Source organism: Haemaphysalis longicornis, unplaced genomic scaffold (assembly GCF_048455015.1).
Source record: "Haemaphysalis longicornis isolate Haplotype H1 unplaced genomic scaffold, Haemaphysalis longicornis Haplotype H1 scaffold_1, whole genome shotgun sequence".
Lineage (NCBI taxonomy): Eukaryota > Metazoa > Arthropoda > Arachnida > Ixodida > Ixodidae > Haemaphysalis > Haemaphysalis longicornis.
Window position 1 is genome coordinate 217800451 of NW_027526203.1, and position 10474 is coordinate 217810924.

Consider the following 10474-nt stretch of genomic DNA (forward strand, 5'->3'; position numbering starts at 1 on the left):
GATAACTTCACAGAATGGGTCAAAGGCTCTGACGCCGATGGGGATTTTTCTAACTTGAAAGACCTGATGTGTTTAGAGCGGTTTTACGAGACCTTGCCGGAAAGCATGCGCTTGTGGGTTAAGGACTGGCAGGTTGGCGTATCCGTGAAGAAGGCAGCCCAGCTGGCGGATGAATACGTGGCTAGCCGAAACATCAAAGAAGGTAGAGTCAGTCAGGATGCGCGCCAGGACCAGTTGAGAACGGAAAATTTCTTTCCGGCGCCACAGAACCGCTTCATGGAGGCTAATGGACAGCAGGGGAGCAATGGTGCACCGAACACGATACCGAAAACGGTCCTCAGAGAGCCCGAAGACCCGCCGAGAAAATTTGATGTCAGGCGACCTGTAATGTGTTACAACTGCAAACAGCCGGGACACTTTGCTCGAAATTGCCGAAATGAGAGGCCGGCTTTTGCGTACGGGAGCAGCCATCCAAACAACCATGACCTGCTAAAACACTAAGGAAGCCATGGTAAATGGGCAGAAATGTAGGGTGCTTAGGGATTCAGCAGCTACCATGGACGTGGTCCACCCGAGTTACGTGAGAGCGGAAGACTACGTGTCAGGGTGTGCGTGGATAAGACAGGCAGTGAGTGACGATTCGGTATGTTTACCTACAGCAAAAGTGAAAATCGAAGGACCGTTCGGGGTCCTGGAGACCATTACCGCTGTTTCAAAGGGGCTGCCGGAAACCTATCCGTACCTGTTCTCGAACAGCTCCGAGGCGTTGCTAAACGAAAGGGGATGCGCCTTCACAGACGCGCAAGTAATGGCACTGACACGATCTAAGGCGCGGAAACTTGCGCGTGAGCTATGTTACAGCCGTGAGCCAAGTGAGGTGGAAGTAGACGAGTCAGAGAGTTTGGCCGAGATGGTTGCGCAACCAGAATGTAATGCTTTTGTTCATGAGATAACAGAAACTTACAACGGTGACTCAGGGGAATCGCAGGCTCCGGAAGGGTGCCCGTCAGAAAGGGTAAGCGAGGGGGAGCTTCAGACAACAGTGTTAGCACCCACTGCTCCCGTTTACGAGCAGTTGCTGAATACTGACCGCGAAGCTTTTATAGCGGAGCAGAAAAGTGATCCGTCACTGCAGGTTCTGACAGTTAACTCAGAGGAAGGCGTTGTATCTAAGAATATCACCTTCCAAGAAAGACAGGGACTTCTGTATCGCAAGTACGAAGACAAGCGCGGAAGAAAATACGATCAAATAGTGGTGCCGGATAGGTATCGAAAAGGTTTGCTCGCTCTGTGCCACGATCACGCGTGGGCAGGCTATTTGGGAATAAACAAGACCAAACAAAGGTTACTACAGGAATTTTATTGCCCAGGGTATTTTCGAGACGTGCAGCAGTTCGTGCGAACTTGCGAGACCTGCCAAAGGGTGGGAAAGTCGAATGATAGGCGCAAGGCCCCAATGGTGAGTGTTCCCATCATTTCCGAGCCATTCCACCGAGTACTGGTTGATGTGGTGGGGCCACTTCCAAAGACTAAGTCGGGGTACAGGTACCTACTGACGCTACTGTGCCCTGCAACCAAGTTTCCGGAGGCCATACCGTTGAAGGAAGCGACTTCCGTCGAAGTGGTCGATGCTTTGCTTGGGATATTTTCGCGGTTGGGATTTCCGGCGGAAATACAATCAGACCAGGGTACGACTTTTGCGAGTGCGCTAACCACCACTTTCCTCGAAAAATGTGGAATCTGGATGTATCGCAGCTCAGCTTATCACCCGCAGAGCAACAGCGTGGAACGAAGGCACGCTGTGCTCAAGAAAGTGTTCAAGGCTTTGTGTCACGAAAGGAAAGCGGACTGGGACTGTTGCCTTCCGGGCACTTTGTTTGCCTTGCGAACGGTGCCGCACGAGGGAACAGGGTTCGCCCCTGCCGAGTTAGTGTACGGGAGAAATCTTCGGGGTCCCCTAAGACTGATTCGGGAGCTTTGGGAGGATCAAAGGGTTGACCGGACTGTGGTAGAGTATGTAGCTGAACTACTGCAAAGGATGAGTCAGACCCGTAAATTGGTGAGAGAAAACTTGGAAGTGGCGCAGAAAGTCTCAAAGCGCTATTATGACCGAAATGCGAAGAGCAGTTCGTTCGCAGAGGGAGACAAGGTGATGATGCTGCGACCGAATAGGCAGAATCGTCTCGAGGTTCACTGGAATGGGCCAGCGGAAGTTATCCGACACATCTCTAACGTGAACTACTCAGTGAGACTACCAGGGCGGAGACGTGAAGAGAGAGTTTCAGTTGTGGGGGCAAAGTTAATCCGTCGGTAGAGGAAATTGTGCTTGGCGCCGTCGACCAAAGTGACTTAGACGATAACCAGGTGCGGGATTTAGAAGGTGTTATTCGGGAATTCCTCGAATGTTTTGCGGCGCAGCCAAGGAAATCACATTTGATCATGCATGACATCGAGCTCACCTCCGAAGTTCCTTTCCGGTCAAAAGCCAATAGGGTGTCTCCCAAGCAGTCGGAGATTATGAAAGCGGAGATCAACAAGATGTTGGAGATGGGTGTGATAAGGGAAGGTGACAGAGAATATTGCTCTCCTTTGATGTTGGTCGAAGTTCCTGGGAAATAGCCCCGACCTTGCGTCGACTACATCAGACTAAACGCCATAACCAAAGATCAACTTTACCCCTTGCCTTATATTGGAGAGAGGGTAGAGCTCGTTAGTGGAGCAAGGTTCATCTCCACCTTTGACTTGGTGCGCGGGTACTGGCAGCTGCCTCTAACGGAACGAGCTAGCCGGTACGCCGCGTTAATCACGCCGCTCGGAATGTTTCAGCCCGTCACCATGAGCTTTGGCCTGAAAGATGCGCCCATTTGTTTTTCAAGGCTGATTGACCCGGTCCTGGAAGGGCTGAGTGAATTTGCACTGTCCTATCTCGATGACGTGGCAGTTTTCTCGGCTGACTGGCCGATGCATTTGGAGCATATACGACAGGTACTGGAACGATTCCGAACTGCGGGCCTGACTGTGAAGGCGGAAAAATGTCAGTTGGGAAGGGCGTGCGTCACCTATCTATAGTTCATCTCACAAGCTAGCTGCAGCACTGTGGAGGCTACATTGTTATCAATAGTGCGCCCACTGAGGGCGCCTAATCCGCCGTGAAGGGGGTCCTGAAAGGACACTCCCTTCTCCCCTCTCGGCAAGTGGCACCGCATGGCCCCGGCGCCTTTTGTCGCTTCCTTCGCGGTGAGTTAGGCGCCCTGAGGGGGACAACAATGTAGCCTCCACAGTGCTGCAGCTAGCTTGTGAGATGAACTATAGGACACACGATAGGCCGGGGAAAGCGTGAGCCTATGGCAACGAAGGTTGCTGCCATTCGTGAATTTCCCAAGCCGTTGACAAAGAAGGATGTGAGGTCTTTTCTGGGAATGACAGGCTATTATTAGCACTACATCCCGAAGTACTCGTACGTGGCCAGTCCCTTAACTGATAGTTTGCGTAAGCTATAACCTGAGGTTGTAACTTGGACGGCGGCCAAAGAAGCAGCGTTTCAATCTCTGAAGGAAGCTTTGGCTTCGAGACCAGTGTTGGCTTCACCGGATTTCGACCGTGAATTTGTAGTTCAGTGCGACGCGAGCAACCGTGGGATAGGTGTCGTTCTGTCACAGATTGATCAAAATGGTGAGGAACACCCCGTGCTGTACCTCAGTCGAAAATTGACGCCCCTTGAGGAAGCCTACAGCACCTCCGAGAAGGAGTGTTTGTGTATCGTCTGGGGCGTCCAAAAGCTAGCCTGTTATATTCAGGGAACCAAATTCTCCGTAGAAACCGACCATTGTCCTCTTTCCTGGCTGAAGCAAATGTCTGATAAGAATGGTAGGCTCTTGCGATGGAGCCTCATTCTTCAAGAGTATACATTTGATGTTAAATGCAGGAAAGATGCCGAAAACAAGAATGCGGATGGCCTGAGTAGAGGCTTCTAAGAAAAGGGAGTGTTTTACGACTGTTTGTTTACTTTAAGTAGTATTTCTTTCAGTAGTGACTTTTTACTTTGTGTCCACGCTGCCCTACTTGGCGAGAGCTGAATACAAAAGGGGATAGGCAAGGAAGTGCTTCTGTCAATTGTCTGGCTACGGCGTCGCTCGGGCACTGCTGGCTGGCGTTGTTTTTGTGCGTGCGTGCGTCCGGGTGGGCCCAAGAGTGTTTGGTGCGACCCGTGAACATTCTTCGCTCGACCCTGCATCGGGGGACGCAGCCTCGGCGAAGGACATTATTGGGGGGAGGAGTCTGTTGCGTGCGGGACTCTGGGAGGGGAGCCCTCCCCCAGGCCGAATAGAAGCAAGTGTTTAGATCGTCGGCTGGGTGGCAGGTCGTAAAACAGGAACACGTGTGCGCTCCGGCGGAATCGGGGGGACAGCGGGTCGCGGCTCGAGAGGAGACCGAAGGCCAGCTTCTCGGAACCGCGGGGCCAGGGCGGTGCCAGCGACTCGGGACCTCCGGAGGAGAGAGCAACGGGAGAGTCGTCTTTGGGCAGGGGTAGAGAACGGCTGTCCGCGGAACGCTCGTCGGAACGACAAAAGGCCTGGGGCCTCCTTCGTTAGGATATAGCACGGAATAAACGTCCTTTTCCTCGTCACCGGTCCGCAGCCTGGCCTACCTCCCAACAACCTCGCAGAGCGTCGCCGCCGCGTAGCACGTCTCGCGCGGCACTCGCGGCACTTCGCTTTCCCCCTCTCACTTTCGCCCCACTCTCCTCCTTCACTTTCCTAACCACTCTCTCAACGGTTTCCCCCTTGTTCTCTCGGTTACATCGAGGGACGACGACAAGGAATGCCGTGAAACCACAGGAGCGAGCGCTTAAAGGAGTACTGACACGAAATTTTTATGTTACGTTTTTTTCGCTGCTATGCGTGCCTACCAGCCCACTAATCATAGAATGACAGATTAGACGGTCGAGCGCAGCGTAAACATTCATTTACGGCGTCGTTTATTCGTGCCAGTTTCGGTTTCGACAAAAAAACGCCGAGCGGCCGCCATGACAGCATGTATCACATGGCGTCACCATTCTTGCCGTATCGCTGCCTCTCTGGAAGCGCGCGCGAGCGAGCGCACGCGCGCGCCCAGACCGGCCGAGGTCTTCGCCGTCCCCACAGGCTCGGGCAGCATGACGTCAGTCCCAAAACCATGACGTGTACACACGCCCGAGCAGCGCGCGCCAACCACAGCCAACGCGTCGGCTTCGTCACGGGAGCCCCGACGTCGGCAGTTTGGGGCACGTAGCAGATGATGTCACGTCGGCCCGCTCTGGGCTTTCTCGTGCGGGCGAAGATTAAAATGGATTTTAAATATGTTTCGCTGAACGGTTGCTGTTGAAACTTGCTGGGAGATATCTCCTGATAAAAAGGAAGCGTTTTGCATAGTTATCTCAGCTTTGAAATTTCGTGTCAGTACTCCTTTAAGAGCTGCGCTTTATAAGTCTCTTTAGAACCTGGCGTATGCGTCCTTGAAGTCTTCCAATTTGGCGCCTTGGCCCTGAAGGCGCTTTGCTGCAGTCTCTGACTCACGATATGCATCGTCGGTTCTTGCTCGTCGCTTACGTGCCGTCTCGCGGGTACGGTCACCGGACACCACATTAGTATCAGCACACCGTCGACGGTTACACTCCCGTCGCTGTCATGGGTCCCCGTTGGCAACGGAGTGTTCTTTGAGTAGCCTTCACTCTACAGCACACATTGTAAAAACCCAGCTTACAAAAACCATGCTCACGCCGATCTCAGTCCGCTTCTCTTCTAAACACAAATGCATTGCTGTGAAGACATTCTTTCAGAGGCAATATAAGCGATTAATCTAAAAATGAAGGCCCTCGTACCTTATTGGTGTGAGCTTGGGCTTTGAGGCTGACTTAGCTTTCACCAATCGCCTTAAACTTGGCCTCACTCCTAAATACAAATATATTGCTAGGAAGACATTCTTGCATGGGCGATATTTGCCATCTTGTATCAAAATATGAATGCCCCAGGTCCTTCTCAGGGTAAGTTTGGCCTGTGTAAGCTGGCTTTACCCCGTTGCGTTTTCTGTTAGCCATAAAACCCCACTTCATAGCCATCGACAGCTTCGCCTTACCACGCCGTATATTCTGGATGCGATGTTCAGCCTACACAAGCACACTCCAAAAGCCCCAGATATGCAGAAGTGAACTGAGACGGGCTAGTTGGTATATGATGCCACTTAGAAAAAACAGCGCCAAAAAACGATACGACAGGGAGTAAAGACTCCCTGACTCAGCGCAGTGTTTGTCTTTACTCCCTGTCGTATCGTTTTTGGCGCTGTTTTTTCTAAGTGGCCCCAGATATGGTTGGCTGCGCTGGTTCCTGCGTTAACCTCGCACGAATCTACTTGCATACGCATCAACCGCCCCTTGTAAGCCCCGTACTCACATCGCTAACCGTAGTTTGTATTTTATTTTCATTTTTTTTACTACTCTTCTTCTAAGCCAAACCTGCTACCCTTTGTCACTTTCCTCCTTCTCCCGCAGAGTAGCATGTCGGCTTATACCCTAGTTACAAGGGCACAGTGGCGAACCGAAGTTAGACAAAACCGCAGTTTGCTGCGTTACACGACAGACGAAACTGCGGTTACCCCGCTAACCATGGTTAACGCAAACTGAGCTTAGCCACCTCAGTTCAGTCACGCTAACCGCAGTTCCCGCAGCCGCAGTGCTCAAAATCGCGCAAGTCAGTTCGTACGCAAAAGGTGGCACATCAGCGGAGGCGAAAACAAAAAATCACCTGGCGTTCGCAGTAGACGAAGGTTCTCAATTAGCGGGCGCCCCAAAGCTGCCCCCAAGAGGCGCTTGCGTTCTTTGCGTCGCTCTCGCAGACAGCGCGACTGCCCGTCAGCAGCGGCTCGTTTCCCGATCGACCCGATCAACTACGACAAAACCCGTGCTAAATTTGTAAATTCTGCGCGTCATTCGCCAAAAAAAAAAATGGATAAAGCCGGCAATCATGAATCGTTTCCAGCACTCGGAAACGATCAACCCGCATGTCGGCGCGCACGTCTGCAAGCACGCCGGCGCGCCTGCCCGCACGGCACTGCAAGCGGCTCTAACCGCCCCATACCACGGCAACAACAGCTTATCGCCGCTCTTCGAAATCATTCTGATCGCGGAAAAGAACTTCCACATGCGAAAAGGTGTATGTTAGTGGGGTAAAAAATTATGCTATGGATTGTATAATTCGCAGTTGTAGAGATATCGGCGGTCAAATGTCCACCGCGATGCTAAGCCTAAAGTTCCCAACACCGAGCAGACCCGAGAAAACCAAGCCGGTTGCAAGCTGTTGGGGAAGCCCCTCTCCTAAATCTCGCCGCGCGCGAGTGCGTTGCGTTTGGGTCTGAAGCGATTGTTTTAGCGATATTTCCTTTTTGTCTACACCGCTCCTCTAAAAGTGTGTTAATTTATTTTTGTTACGCTCACAACAAAGTGACCGCGGTCACCAGTCTTGGAATATTGCGTGTAACAGCCAAAACCGCAGTTTCCGGTTACCGCGGTTAAAGTTTAGTAACCACGGTTAAACTTAACTGCGCTTACTTCTGCCGTGTAACTAGGGTATTACTCGTTCCGGCAAACGTCTCTGAGTTTTCCTCTTTAATAAAGAGTCTCATACGTAATTGGTTTGTATATAAGAGTTACTGTACCATGCAGGAAAGCGTGGCAACAGAAGCCTACTGCGTATGTCTGAAACATCCGTAAATGTTTAGCTTGGACGCAGTTGGCTTCGAATTACTAAACAGCGTAAAATACGAACATAGCCCTAACCTGGTGGAAATATTTCGAAACAACAAAGCAATAAACAGGCGTTTCACGTCAGGCTTTGAGATTCGATGTTTGGTGACACTTTCTTGCTGCGCGGGATACGGGAACTGGTACGTAAATAATTCGTGAATAATTATTATTCTGTTTTTACATCATGTGTAAGTTTTATGTTCCTATATTTTTTCATGCACAAATACTTTCCTGTTGTATAGGGGCCGGCGACAACACTCATGCAATTTCTTCAATGCCTTTTCAAATAATTTTATCCGCTGAAAACCGACCCAGTTTATAGGTAGCGCTCAGCATGGGGCTTCAAGCTTCGCAAGTGCGGAGTTTCGCCGACGTGTTGGAAAGTAACTGGTTCTGGGTCACAGCTTGAGGGCTATTTTCTTCCTCCTGGACTTTTTAATATGCTAGAAAGTTTGAAAATCTGCGCTGCGGTCATGTCAAAAACCAGTCTGGTGGGTTACAACAGGGAAACTTCGCTGTAACAGCGTAGCAGATGAGAACAGCGCGTATTCATAAAGTGATGTCAAGAGCTAGGGGGCGCCACTCAGAGCTCTCATGGCGAATAACCATAGTAGAGCATCGTAGTATTGGTCACACATAGTCAGCTAAAAGGGGTATTCAGACCGTTTAGTGCAAGCACTTTGGAAGTACAAGAGAGTATGGCGTTTTCTAAACACTATAGTAATGATCAAAGGAGCACCGAACCATTTATTAGCCATCTTCGGCTAAACATGTCTTGACTTTTATGTTAAAACGCCTTAATAAAGTTTAATAAAATTCAGTGACGCGAAGGGTGGAACTTTAGCCAGAAAAAGTGGTTCAGCGTGACACACTTTAAGCTATAGCGTAACCTAACCAAAATTCCACGCTGTGGCCATTTTTTTTTTTTGCAGCTACAAATAAAAATCATATCTGGCCGTTTCTGGATTAAAGAGCCTTCTCTCTTCTAGCGGCCGTTATTAAAACGGAGCTGTTACACATGCGACGTGGCAGTTTGTGCCTCCTGCCTAGTCTGCGCGCAATATCACGTTTATCACGTTGTTGTCGTTGATAAATGCTTATTGGAGGATTTCATACTTCTCGCAATTTTTTCTTCCAGAGAATATTCCAGACTTGTTGCCCTTGAGTCACTTATGTATAAATTTTCTCTTACGGTTACCGTTATTACCCTTATACTGAACTGTGTAGAGCATTGTGGCAGAACGCAAAAATCGCGCATACCACAAAATGCTTCTACACGCTCAAGCCTAAAAAATATATAAATGACAGACAGAAATGAAAACCACGCAAAAATAGAATAAAAAAAGATAAATTTGCGGTCCGGCCTATACTGCTTATTGAACTTTGCACGAAGTCACATCTGGGGGATTTCAGATAAGATCGAACAAAGTGCGGCTGGTCCACCTCTTCAATTTGCTTGAATTTTTCTATATGATTCCCTTGTTATTCTAAAGTCCGGATTGAGCAATTTTTTCTCTGGGGAAATGTTTTGTCTAACTAAAAAATTTTGGAACGCGACAAGGTGTACCCCCGCCGCTACCTGCCCTTGCGCTTCTGCCAACTTTAGTGACGTCTATCTGCGAAAATATTTATGAGAGGCAATTGGAAAAATTTATACTTAATTGACACGTGGTGTACATTTATGAAAAAAGTTTTGTCGATGAGAAGGACGTAAATTTTCGCAATAAAATCTCAAACTCGGTTCAGACCCCATATTTTTAAAACTTTGAGCCTAAATATTTCTAAAAGTACTTAAGTTGCAACCTTCAAATTTTACTCTCCTGTTCTCCTTGCATTTTTAAACAAACGTACCGAATATTAAAATTCTATAACATACGGTTGAGACGCAATGGGCACGCAAGCTCAAAAAAAAAAACTGAAAAACACAATGTCCAGACGCTAATATAAAAAAAAAACACGTTTTCGATTTTTCTGAAATTCTCCCCAGATGCAGACATTTTATGTGCTTGAATTATTATAAAAATATGCTGCATCATTTTGTTCCTGGGGTGCCGCAGCACGAGAGGAGCCCTATACGCCTGGCTCTACGACGTACTGGAGTGATAGCGACTTCCCTCACATTTGTATTGTAAGCATATCCTTTCGGTATGAAATAGAATAACGCTCGGTCGTTATCCTCGCTACCTTCGCGCAGCACGGAAACTGCCCTGCGGAGAAACTGCCTACAACGGGTTCGAAAGCGAGCCACGGCTCTCGCCGCGCGTGTACGTCTGTCACCCCATATGGAAGCAATAACTTTCACTAAGGAACTCTTACGGTTTCTACGGGCGACGAACTTAAGCACTAGACTATAGCGTGGAAGCCTCCAGTGCCAATCAGTGTCAGTGCTTCAGCGCTGGGGATACGTGTCTGCTCCAACTTTTCTTCATTCATCGGTTACACCTTCGTGGAGGTCATCCCCCGAAAAAAGACGTCCTGAATATCTACAGCCCACCCGCTGCTCTCCTGTCAGAAATTGACAAGCTCTTCCGAGAAGTGAAACTGCGCACTAAGGGACATAAATTATTAATACTAGGGGATTTTAATGCCCATCACATAATGCGGGGCTACCATCGAAACGATCGAAAAGGCATTCAACTTCATGACGCAATTCAACAGCATCGTCTTCATTTATGCAACAACCCAGACACACCCACG